Source organism: Triticum dicoccoides, chromosome 1A (genome assembly GCF_002162155.2).
Source record: "Triticum dicoccoides isolate Atlit2015 ecotype Zavitan chromosome 1A, WEW_v2.0, whole genome shotgun sequence".
NCBI lineage: Eukaryota > Viridiplantae > Streptophyta > Magnoliopsida > Poales > Poaceae > Triticum > Triticum dicoccoides.
Window position 1 is genome coordinate 158614019 of NC_041380.1, and position 13167 is coordinate 158627185.

The window sequence follows — 13167 nt, forward strand, 5'->3', positions numbered from 1 at the left end:
CGAAACTCTCCCTCAGCCGCAGTTGGATCTAGAGTTCAAGGGACGTCACCGAGCTGAACATGTGCAGATCGCGGAGGTGTCGTGCGTTTGGTACTTGATCGGTTGGATTGCGAAGACATTCGACTACATCAACCGCATTACTAAAGCTTCCACTTTTGGTCTACGAGGGTACGTGGACACACTCTCCCTGCTCATTGCTATGCTTCTCCTAGATAGATCTTGCGTGATCGTACGATTTTTTTTTGAAATACTACGTTCCCCAATAGGCGCCTCCGCGTTCAACACACTCACATCCTGGGAACGTCTCCTCCTTCTTGATCCAGCAAGGGGAGAGGAGAAGTTGGGGAAGAACTCCGGCAGCATGACGACGTGGTGGTGGTGGAGCTCGTGGTTCTCCGGCAGAGCTTCGCTAAGCACTACGGAGGAGGAGGAGGGGTTGGAGGAGGGAGGGGTTGCGCCAGGGAAGGGGCGCGATTGCCCTCCCACCCCCTCAATTTGTAGGGTGAAGGGGAGAGGGGGCCGCCCCCTCTAGATGCATCTAGAGGGAGGGCGGCGGCCAGGGGGGAGACTTGCCCCCCAAGCAAGGTGGGACGCGCCCCCTCCCCTTAGAGTTTCCAACCCTAGGCGCCTTGGGCCCTTGGGGGGGCACCAGCCCACCAGGGGCTGGTTCCTGGTGGGCTGGTTCCCTCCGATATTCAGCCCATTAAGTCCCCCGGGGCAGGTGGCCCCACCCGGTGGATCCCCAGACACCTTTTGGTGGTCCCTGTACAATACCGATAACCCCCGAAACTATTCCGGTGACTGAAACTGGACTTCTCATATATAAATGTTTACCTTCGGACCATTCTGGAACTCCTCGTGATGTCCGAGATCTCATCCGGGACTCTGAACAACCTTCGGTAACCACATACAATTTCCCATAACAACTCTAGTGTCACCGAACCTTAAGTGTGTAGACCCTACGGGTCCGGGAACCTTGTAGACATGACCGAGACATCTCTCCGGCCAATAACCAACAACGGAATCTGGATACCCATGTTGCTTCCCACATGTTCCACGATGATCTCATCGGATGAACCACGATGTCGGGGATTCAATCAATCCCGTATACAATTCCCTTTGTCCATCGGCATGTTACTTGCCCGAGATTCAATCATTGGTATCCCCATGCCTCATTCAATCTCGTTACCGGCAAGTCTCTTTACTCGTTCCGTAATGCATGATCCCATGACCAACTCCTTAGTCACATTGAGCTCGTTATGATGATGCATTACTGAGTGGGCCCAGAGATACCTCTCCGTCATACGGAGTGACAAATCCAAGTCTCGATTCGTGCCAACCCAACATACACATTCGGAGACACATGTAGTGCACCTTTATTGTCACCCAGTTACGGTGTGATGTTTGATACACCCAAAGCACTCCTACGGTATTTGGGAGTTGCACAATCTCATGGTCTAAGGAAACAATACTTGACATTAGAAAACCTCTAGCAAACGAACTACATGATCTTATGCTACGCTTAGGATTGGGTCTTGTCCATCACAGAATTCTCCTATTGATGTGATCCCGTTATCAACGACATCCAATGTCCATGGTTAGGAAACCACAACTATATATTGATCAACGAGCTAGTCAACTAGAGGCTCACTAGGGACATGTTGTGATCTATGTATTCACACATGTATTACTGTTTCCGGTTAATACAATTATAGCATGAACAATAGACAATTATCATGAACAAGGAAATATAATAATAACCACTTTATTATTGCCTCTAGGGCATATTTCCAACAGTCTCCCACTTGCACTAGAGTCAATAATCTAGTTACATTGTGATGAATCGGACACCCATAGAGTTCTAGTGTTGATCATGTTTTGCTCGTGGAAGAGGTTTAGTCAACGTATCTCCAACATTCAGATCTGTATGCACTTTACAAATATCTATGTCTCCATCTTGAATATATTCATGAATGGAGTTGAAGCGACGCTTGATATGCCTGGTCTTCTTGTGAAACCTGGGCTCCTTGGCAAGGGCAATAGCTCCAGTGTTGTCACAGAAGAGAGTCATCGGGACCGATGCATTGAGAATGACTCCTAGGTCAGTGATGAACTCCTTCATCCAGACTTCTTCCTGTGCTGTCTCCGAGGCAGCTATGTACTCCGCTTCACATGTAGATCCCGCCACAACGCTTTGCTTGCAACTGCACCAGTTGACTGCCCCACCATTCAAAATGTACACATATCCGGATTGTGACTTGGAGTCATCTAGATCTGTGTCTAAGTTAGCATAGATGTAACCCTTTACGACGAGATCTTCGTCACCTCCATAAATGAGAAACATATCCTTAGTCCTTTTCAGGTACTTTAGGATATTCTTGACCACTGTCTAGTGTTCCATACCGGGATCACTTTGGTACCTCCCTACCAAACTTACGGAAAGGTTCACGTCAGGTTTGGTACACAGCATGGCATACATAATAGACCCTATGGCTGAGGCATAGGGGATGACACTCATCTTTTCTCTATCTTCTGCTGAGGTCAGGCATTGAGACGTGCTCAATCTCACACCTTGCAATACAGGTAAGAACCCCTTCTTGGACTGATCCATATTGAACTTCTTCAATATCTTGTGAAGGTATGTGCTTTGTGAAAGACCAATGAGGCGTCTCAATCTATCTCTATAGATTTTGATGCCTAATATGTAAGCAGCTTCTCCAAGGCCCTTCATTGAAAAACACTTATTCAAGTAGGCCTTTATGATTTCCAAAAGTTCTATATCATTCCCCATCAATAGTATGTCATCCACATATAATATGAGAAATGCTACAGAGCTCCCACTCACTTTCTTGTAAACACAGACTTCTCCATAAGTCTGCATAAACCCAAACGCTTTGATCATTTCATCAAAGCAAATGCTCCAACTCCGAGATGCTTGCACTAGCCCATAGATGGAGCGCTGGAGCTTGCATACCTTGTCAGCATTCTTAGGATCGACAAAACCTTCCGGCTGCATCATATACAATTCTTCCTTAAGGAAACCATTAAGGAATGTCGTTTGACGTCCATTTGCCATATCTCATAATCATAGAATGCGGCAATTGCTAACATGATTTGGACGGACTTCATCTTCGCTACGGGTGAGAAGGTCTCATCGTAGTCAACCCCTTTAACTTTTCGATAACCCTTAGTGACAAGTCGAGTCTTATAGACGGTCACATTACCATCTGTGTCAGTCTTCTTCTTAAAGATCCATTTATTCTCTATGGCTTGCCGATCATCGGGCAAGTCTATCAAAGTCCATACTTCATTTTTAGATATGGATCCTATCTCGGATTTCATGGCTTCAAGCCATTAGTTGGAATCCGGGACCGACATCGCTTCTTCATAGTTCGAAGGTTCACCGTTGTCTAACAACATTATTTCCAGAACAGGGTTGTCGTACCACTCTGGTGCGGAACGTGTCCTTGTGGACCTATGAGGTTCAGTAGCAACTTGATCCGAAGTTTCATGATCATCATCATCATAAACTTCCTCTCTAGTTGGTGCAGGCACCACAAAAACATCTTCCTAAGCTGCGCTACTTTCCGGTTCAAGAGGCAGTACCTCATCAAGTTCTACTTTCCTCCCACTAACTTCTTTCGAGAGAAACTCTTTCTCCAGAAAGGATCCATTCTTGGCAACAAAGATCTTGCCTTTGGATCTGAGGTAGAAGGTATACCCAATAATTTCCTTAGGGTATCCTTTGAAGACACATTTTTTTGACTTGGGTTCGAGCTTTTCAGGTTGAAGTGTCTAACCATAAGCATCGCATCCCCAAACTTTCAAAAACGACAGCTTAGGTTTCTTCCCAAACCATAACTCATACGATGTTGTCTCAACGGATTTCGACGGAGCCCTATTTAAAGTGAATGCGGGAGTCTCTAAAGCATAACCCCAAAATGATAGTGGTAGATCGGTAAGAGACATCATAGCTCGCACCATATCCAATAGAGTGCGATTACGACATTCGGACACACCATTATGCTGAGGTGTTCCAGGAAGCATGAGCTGTGAAATAATTCAACATTTCCTTAAGTGAGTGCCAAACTCGTGACTCAAGTATTCCCCTCCACGATCTGATCATAAGAACTTTATTTTCCTATCACGTTGATTCTCTACCTCACTCTGAAATTCCTTGAACTTTTCAAAGGTCCCAGACTTGTGTTTCATTAAGTAGACATACCCATATCTACCTAAGTCATCAGTGAGGGTGAGAACATAATGATAGCCACCGCGAGCCTCCATGCTCATTGGACCGCACACCTCAGTATGTATGATTTCCAATAAGTTGGTTGCTCGCTCCATTGTCCGAAGAACGGAGTCTTGGTCATTTTTACCATGAGGCATGGTTCGCACGTGTCAAATGATTCATAATCAAGAGACTCCAAAAGTCCATCTGCATGGAGTTTCTTCATGCATTTGACACCAATGTGACCAAGGCGGCAGTGCCACAAGTATGTGGGACTATCATTATCAACCTTAAATCTTTTGTCATTCACACTATGAATATGTGTAATATCACGTTCGAGATTCAATAAAAATAAACCATTGACCAGCGGGGCATGACCATAAAACATATCTCTCATATAAATAGAACAACCATTATTCTCGGATTTAAATGAGTAGCCATCTCGCATTAAACGAGATCCAGATACAATGTTCATGCTCAAAGATGCCACTAAATAAAAATTATTGAGGTTTAAAACTAACCACGTAGGTAAATGTAGAGGTAGCGTGCCGATGGCGATCACATCGACCTTCAAACCATTCCCTACGCGCATCATCACCTCGTCCTTCGCCAGTCTCCACTTATTCCGCAGCTCCTGTTTTGAGTTACAAATATGAGCAACCGCACCGGTATCAAATACCCAAGAGCTACTACGAGCGCTGGTAAGGTACACATCAATAACATGTATATCACATATACCTTTGGCGTTGCCAGCCTTCTTATCCGCTAAGTACTTGGGGCAGTTCCGTTTCTAGTGACCATTTTCCTTGCAATAAAAGCACTAAGTCTAGGGCTTGGGTCCATTCTTTGGCTTCTTCCCGACAACTGATTCACCGGGCGCGGCAACTCCCTTGCCGTCCTTATTGAAGTTCTTATTACCCTTGCTTTTCTTGAAACTAGTGGCCTTATTCACCATCAACACTTGATGTTCCTTTTTGATCTCCACCTTCGCTGATTTCAGCATTGAATATAACTCAGGAATGGACTTTTCCATCCCTTGCATATTGTAGTTCATCACAAAGCTCTTGTAGCTAGGTGGAAGCGACTGAAGGATCCTGTCAATGACCGAGTCATCTGAAAGATTAACTCCCAGCTGAAACAAGCGGTCATGCAACCCAGACATTTTGAGTATATGCTCACTGAAAGAATTGTTTTCCTCCATCTTACAACTGTAGAATTTGTCGGAGACTTCATATCTCTCGACCCGGGCATGAGCTTGGAAAACCATTTTCAACCCTTGGAACATCTCATATGCTCCGTATTGCTCAAAACGCTTTTGGAGCCCCGGTTCTAAGCTGTAAAGCATGCCGCACTGAACCAGGGAGTAATCATCACTGCGTGACTACCAGGCGTTCATAACGTCTTGAGTTGCTAGGAAAATGGGTGCGTCACCTAGCGGTGCTTCAAGGACATATGCTTTCTTGGCAGCTATGAGGATGATCCTCAAGTTACGGACCTAATTCGTATAGTTGCTACCATCGTCTTTCAGCTTAGTTTTTTCTAGAAACGCATTGAAGTTGAGGGAAACATTAGCGTGCGCCATTTGATCTACAAGATATATCGTAAAAGACATTTTTAGACCAAGTTCATGATAATTAAGTTCATTTAATCAAATAACCTAATGAACTCCCACTCAGATAGACATCCCTCTAGTCATCTAAGTGATACATGATCCGAATCGACTAGGTCGTGTCCAATCATCACGTGAGACAGACTAGTCATCAACGGTGAACATCTCCATGTTGATCGTATCTACTATACGACTCATGTTCGACCTTTCGGTCTCTCGTGTTCTGAGGCCATGTCTGTACATGCTAGGCTCGTCAAGTCAACCTAAGTGTTTCGCATGTGTAAATCTAGCTTACACCCGTTGTATGCGAACGTTAGAATCTATCACACCCGATTATCACGTGGTGCTTCAAAACAACGAACCTTCGCAACGTTGCATAGTTAGGAGGAACACATCTCTTGAAATTTTAGTGAGGGGTCACCTTATTTAAGCTACCGTCATTCTAAAGAAATAAGATGTAAACATGACAAACATCACATGCAAATCATAAAGTGACATGATATGACCAATATCATCTTGCGCCTTTGATATCCATCTTCGAGGCGCGGCATGATCACCTTCGTCACCGGCATGACACCATGATCTCCATCATCTTGTCTTCATGAAGTTGTCTCGCCAACTATTACTTCTACTACTATGGCTAACGATTAGCAATGAAGTAAAGTAATTACATGTCGTTTACATTGACTCGCAGGTCATACAATAAATTAAGACAACTCCTATGGCTCCTGCCTGTTGTCATACTCATCGACATGCAAGTTGTGATTCTTATTACAAGAACATGATCAATCACATACATCACGTATATCATTCATCACATCCTTTTGGCCATATCACATCACATAGCATACCCTGCAAAAACAAGTTAGACGTCCTCTAATTGTTGTTGCATGTTTTACGTGGCTGCCATGGGTTTCTAGCAAGAACGTTTCTTACCTACACAAAAGCCACAACGGTGATATGTCAATTGCTATTTACCCTTCATAAGGATCCTCTTCATTGAATCTGATCCGACTAAAGTGGGAGAGACAGACACCCGCTAGCCACCTTATGGATCAAGTGCATGTCAGTCGGTGGAACCAGTCTCACGTAAGTGTACGTGTAAGGTCGGTCTGGGCCGCTTCATCCCACAATGCCGCTGAATCAAGATAAGACTAGTAACGGTAAGAAAATCGAACAAATCACCGCCCACAACTACTTTGTGTTCTACTCGTGCATAGAATCTACGCATAGACCTAGCTTTGATACCACTGTTGGGGAACGTAGTAATAATTCAAAAAAATTCCTACGTGTCACCAAGATCAATCTAGGAGATGCTAGCAATGAGAAAGAGGGAGTGCATCTTCATACCCTTGAAGATCACTAAGCGGAAGCGATACAAGAACGCGGTCAATGGAGTCGTACTCGCGTTGATTCAAATCACGGAAGATCCGATCCAAGCGCCGAACGGACGGCGCCTCCCCGTTTGATAACCCACAAGTATAGGGGATCAATTGTAGCCTCTTTCGATAAGTAGGAGTGTCGAACCCAACGAGGAGCTAAAGTTAGAACAAATATTCCCTCAAGTTCTATCGACCACCGATACAACTCTACACACGCTTAATGTTCTCTTTACCTAGAACAAGTATGAAACTATAAGTACTTTGTAGGTTTTGTTGGATAGGTTTGCAAGATAACAAAGAGCACGTAAATAAAAGGTAGGGGCTGTTTAGATAACACAACTAAGTTAGTTTCAGTAGAGAGCTTTTTGTCACGAGAAAGTTATTTGTCCCTAGACAATCGATAACTAGACCGGTAATCATTATTGCAATTTTATTTGAGTGAGAGGCATAAGCTAACATACTTTCTCTTCTTGGATCATATGCACTTATGATTGAAACTCTAGCAAGCATCTGCAACTACAAAAGATCATTAAGGTAAAACCCAACCATAGCATTATAAGGCATCAAGTCCTCTTTTACTCCCATACGCAAACAACCTACTTACTCGGGTATGTGCTTCTGTCACTCACCCCACCCACCATAAGCAAATCATGAACATATTGCAAACCCTACAGCGGGGATCCCTCACGCTTGCGCGACACGGAGAGCACCATAGGACAACACCAATAATAAAACATGCAACTCAAACCAATCACGATCATCAATTAACCCATAGGACAAAATGGATCTACTCAAACATCATAGGATAGCCATACATCATTGGGAATATATATATAGCGTTCAGTGATAACCCACAAGTATAGGGGATCGCAACAGTTTTTGAGGGTAGAGTATTCAACCCAAATTTATTGATTCCACACAAGGGGAGCCAAAGAATATTCTCAAGTATTAGCAGCTGAGTTGTCAATTCAACCACACCTGGAAACTTAATATCTGCAGCAAGGTATTTAGTAGCAAAGTAATATGATAATAGTGGTAACGATGGCAAAGGTAATAGTAATAGTTTTGTAGTGATTGTAAAAATAGCACGGAAAAGTAACTAAGCAAAGATCAATATGTGAAAAGCTCGTAGGCAATGGATCAGTGATGAATAATTATGTCGGATGCGATTCCTCATGCAACGGTTATAACATAGGGTGACAAAGAACTAGCTCCGACTCATCAATGTAATGTAGGCATGTATTCCAAATATAGTCATACGTGCTTATGGAAAAGAACTTGCATGACATCTTTGTCCTACCCTCCCGTGGCAGTGGGGTCCTATTGGAAACTAAGGGATATTAAGGCCTCCTTTTAATAGAGTACCGGACCAAAGCATTAACACATAGTGAATACATGAACTCCTCAAACTACGGTCATCACCGGTAATGGTCCCGATTATTGTCACTTCGAGGTTAACGGATCATAACACATAATAGGTGACTATTGACTTGCAAGATATGATCAAGAAGTCACATATATTCATGAAAACATAATAGGTTCAGATCTAAAATTATGGCACTCGGGCCCTAGTGACAAGCACTAAGCATAGCAAAGTCATAGCAACTTCAATCTCAGAACATAGTGGATACTAGCGATCAAACCCTAACAAAACTAACTCGATTACATGATAAATCTCATCCAAACCATCACCGTCAAGCAAGCCTACGATGGAACTACTCACGCACGGTGGTGAGCATCATGGAATTGGTGATGGAGGAAGGTTGATGATGACGATGGCGACGGATTCCCCTCTCTGGAGCCCCGAACGGACTCCAGATCAGCCCTCCCGAGAGAGTTTAGGGCTTGGCGGCAGCTCCGTATCATAAAACGCGATGAATCCTTCTCTCTAATTTTTTCTCCCTGAACATGAATATATGGAGTTGGAGTTAAGGTCGGTGGAGCGTCAGGAGGCCAACGAGGCAGAGGGCCCCCTGACGTGGATTGTTCTTCCAGTATTTTTTATATATTCCAAAAATAATCTCCGTTGATTTTTAGGTCATTCCGAGAACTTTTATTTCTGCACAAAAATAGCATCATGGCAATTCTACTGAAAACAGCGCCAGTCCGGGTAAGTTCCATTCAAATCATGCAAGTTAGAGTCCAAAACAAGGGCAAAAGTGTTTGGAAAAGTAGATACGTTGGAGACGTATCAACTCCCCAAAGCTTAAACCTTTGCTTGTCCTCAAGCAATTCAGTTGACAAACTGAAAGTGATAAAGAAAAAACTTTTACAAACTCTGTTTGCCCTTATTGTTGTAAATATGTAAAGCCATCATTGATGTTTTCAGCAAAGATTATGAACTAACCATATTCACTTTGGTTTCATGTTTACTCATATCAATGGCATAATCAACTAGCGAGCAATAATAATAAATCTCAGATGACAACAGTTTCTCAAAACAATCATAATATGATATGACAAGATGGTATCTCGCTAGCCCTTTCTGAGATAGCAAAACATAAATGCAAAGCACCCCTGAAGATCAAGGGCTGACTGGAAATTGTAATTCATGGTAAAAGAGATCCATTCAAGTCATACTCAATGTAAACTAACAGTAATAGATGCAAATGACAGTGGTGCTCTCCAAATGGTGCTTTTTAATAAGAGGATGATGACTGTAGTGACCCGACCTCAGATGGTCAAGTCTCTCTGATTCAGTGTCATCCCTGTATCGGTAATGCTGACACACACAGTATTGGAAGGATTTATAACAGAGTAGCAATCACACACTTATTACATAGATGGTCTCCAAAGAGAACTTATTACAATAAATATGGTTTAAGGCCATCTAAATAAGATAACAGCGGAAGGCTTGAAAGATAAAGTGAATCTATCAACTCCAACGGCATAGCTGAATGCATGGCAAACGACCTACAGCGTCTTACTCGTCATCTGAAAAGTCTGCAACATGATACGTTGCAGCCCGAAAAGGAATCAGCACATGAAATATGTTGGCAATGTAACATAGTAGAGTAATGAACAGATAAATGCTATCACTACTAGTAGACTGCCCGTGCGTTGCCACGGGCATTTTAAAAATTTTAAAAAAATTACTGGCTGCATATATAAGCATAAGGCATGTCAAATTTCACATGTATAAAAAAGTAGCCAATAATATACAAGAAATAATTGAAATCAACTTCACTTGCAATGGGTTTTCAAAATAAAAATGAAATCCAACGATGTAGACTTTCATATCTGATGCACAAAATAAAGAAAGTAGCACAAACACATAACTCTGTAGTGTGCAATGCATTACAAATGATAGATATCACCCTTTCTTGTGGAGAAGACCCAGGTCATATATTAAAGAACACCAGTGGTATAAGCACCCTAGAGAAAACACAAATCACAATCAAGTCCTTGGGGCTTCGACCCACCGCAAACTCAGATACAACAAACTCAGATGCGGGCTCAAGGCGCGCTCCCGCTCCAACATGGAGCCGACGTTACCTTGTAGAGTGCGGACGGATTCTTCGCGACCGGGAAGTCGTTAACCTCTGTCCAGTAGAACCATCACACCGAAGGTGCAACATGACAAAGAAGCACCGAGGACGAGGCATGGGGAGATCAGGCGCCGCTCTACATTTTGCCGGCATGATCTTGTGGAGTGTAGACAGGTTCTTTGCAGCCAGGAAGTCGTCAACCTCGGTCCAGTCGGACCAGCACACCGGAGATGCAACATGATGAAGAACCACTAAGGACGAGACATGGGGAGATCCGGCGCCGCTCCAACTCCTGAACATGACTCCTAGGCTCCATGATGAGGGATGAAGCACGCCCAGCCACCATGGGGACGAAGCCAGGAGACGAAATCTCCACGGCATGGCAACCCAGAAACACCAAAGCTCGACAGGTCCAACGGATCCCGAGACACCAATCTGCACACACCCCGTCAAGGCCCAGAGGATGACAACGCATAGGGAAAGGAACAACACCAATTTTATTCGCATCGGCAGCACATCTGCCTCCTGAGCGCTGCCAGCTAGAAACCAACCCACACCCTATATACACACCAAAGCAGAGAACAGGGGCTCCCCCACCCTCTCGCTGCTGGAGCGATCGACAGAGGGGAAGGGAACCCAGAGTCTAACCTATGAGCTAATCTCAAACATAAATATCTGACTGTTATATCAAAACCTTTGCTAACCAAAAGTGAACACGATAAGTTGCTGACACTTGCCAATCATGTATAAACATCGAAGATGAGTAGAGTTAACAAGAAATCCCATGTTGGGGAAGACAAGCTGTCCTCAGGTAATAGTAACTATTTAGATTTATACCGTGTTGTTGAAACGGAACAACGAAAATTCCCGGTCTTTTAGGCAAGTAACAGTAACTATATAGACCGAGGGAAAAGTATAGTGCTGAAATACATACAACATATACCACTGTAATGTTGGCTATGAAGTGAGTGAAAAATCAAAACTGAAAATCAAGCTCCGTTACTTCAGATATTTAATACAAACAAAGGTGAAATCTAACAGTATAAAACTTCAACAAGAGTAATGGGATACTGTAAGGCATGTTTAGATTAACCTGCTTACCTGCATATGAATTTACATATTCCATAGAAACGAAAGAATTAGTTACTTGTTGCCATTAAGAATATCTTCTGCTCAAATTTGTCGCCATTAAGAACATGTTTAGATTACCTCGATGGGAGTAATGAGATGTTGTAAGGTATGTTTAGATTAATCTTGCTTGATATACTGGATAGCCATGGTGCAGTTGTGCAATTTCTTTTAATGTGTATGTGATGGAGCAATCACTTTCTGAAATAAAACAGGATGTCATTGTAATGGCACTAAGTATCTAGGTAATGTTGGGCAAATAAATGCATGACAAAATAATCGACACATCAATCTACATTGAATTATGCCATCATGGAGACCTTCAAATAAATTTACTATAGTGAAACCAAATATTAATAGAAAGATTAATTAAATAAATTACGAAATATTAAAAGGAAATTTATAACAAAACGAAAATGTCAAAGTTCAGCACTATGTTGCATAGTTATTGTTCTTTGGAGATCACAGTAACACTGGCTATCATCATACTTGTTGATAATTCAATTTTTAGCCCATGGATGATAGATGCATCAGAAGTTCACCTTCTCAATGCATGGCCTCAGCGAAAGACTCCACAATTCAGAAAGACACTACCAGTTGCTGGCTAGATTTCCCGTGGGTTTGGTCACAAATCAATGGAGGGGACACACACACATACAACAGCTACTCTCGACCCCTACATCGCTACCTCGTCCCAGCGCCTCCATCGGCACCACCCCTAGCGGCGTTGACACCAGCCTGCCATCTTAGGATGCTAGGCTTCAGTCCAAATGGCACCGCTCCACATCGACAACACCTCGGACAACCGCCACACGGTGTCGCACCACAGATGTCGCTCCATCTTCCACATCCATGTTCTAGTCCCCAGTCCATGCCCGCTCATGCTCTGTTGCCGCTGTCGCACTCGTGCTCCGGAGCCGCCGCCGCCACCTAACTACTCTCTCCCTCTCTCGATCTACTGAGGCCATGGGTTGAAAGTCTACGACATCTCTCGATCTCGATTTACCGAGCCCATGGACTGAAAGTCTAACAACGTGTTTGGATCGAGGCCAAACCAAACCAGGAGCTCTTGAACTACAAAATGCAGAAACTTACAAGATTCACAAGAAATGGCTTACTCTTTGCAAAATCGCAGTTCTTACTTGGAGTAATAGCAAATGACTGAAAAATAAAGTATCCTTCCTAAGAGCAACAGGGACATTTCCGGTCTTGGATAACTCCAATTTCCCCATCCTCGTGCAAGAAACGCCCCAGCCACCCATCCCCATGTTCGCTCCTCGCTGCCCTCCTCTTCTCTGCTCAAAGTAATAACTTTGCATTGGTACAATT

At 43.4% G+C, this 13167-nt stretch overlaps 1 long non-coding RNA gene across 17 annotated transcripts in view; it reads right to left on the reverse strand.

Annotated features, from left to right (window-relative positions):
- Positions 1–10033: 10033 nt before the first annotated feature.
- Positions 10034–13167, reverse strand: part of LOC119368412 — a 7668-nt gene continuing 4534 nt past the window's right edge. For 9 of the 17 annotated variants that reach the window (XR_005176650.1, XR_005176636.1, XR_005176637.1 and 6 more), the window contains one exon: positions 10476–13133. This is a non-coding gene — a long non-coding RNA (uncharacterized LOC119368412). Of the gene's footprint in view, positions 10166–10434; positions 13134–13167 lie in introns of those variants that run through there. The other 8 variants (XR_005176655.1, XR_005176653.1, XR_005176647.1 and 5 more) reach the window with 8 other exon arrangements.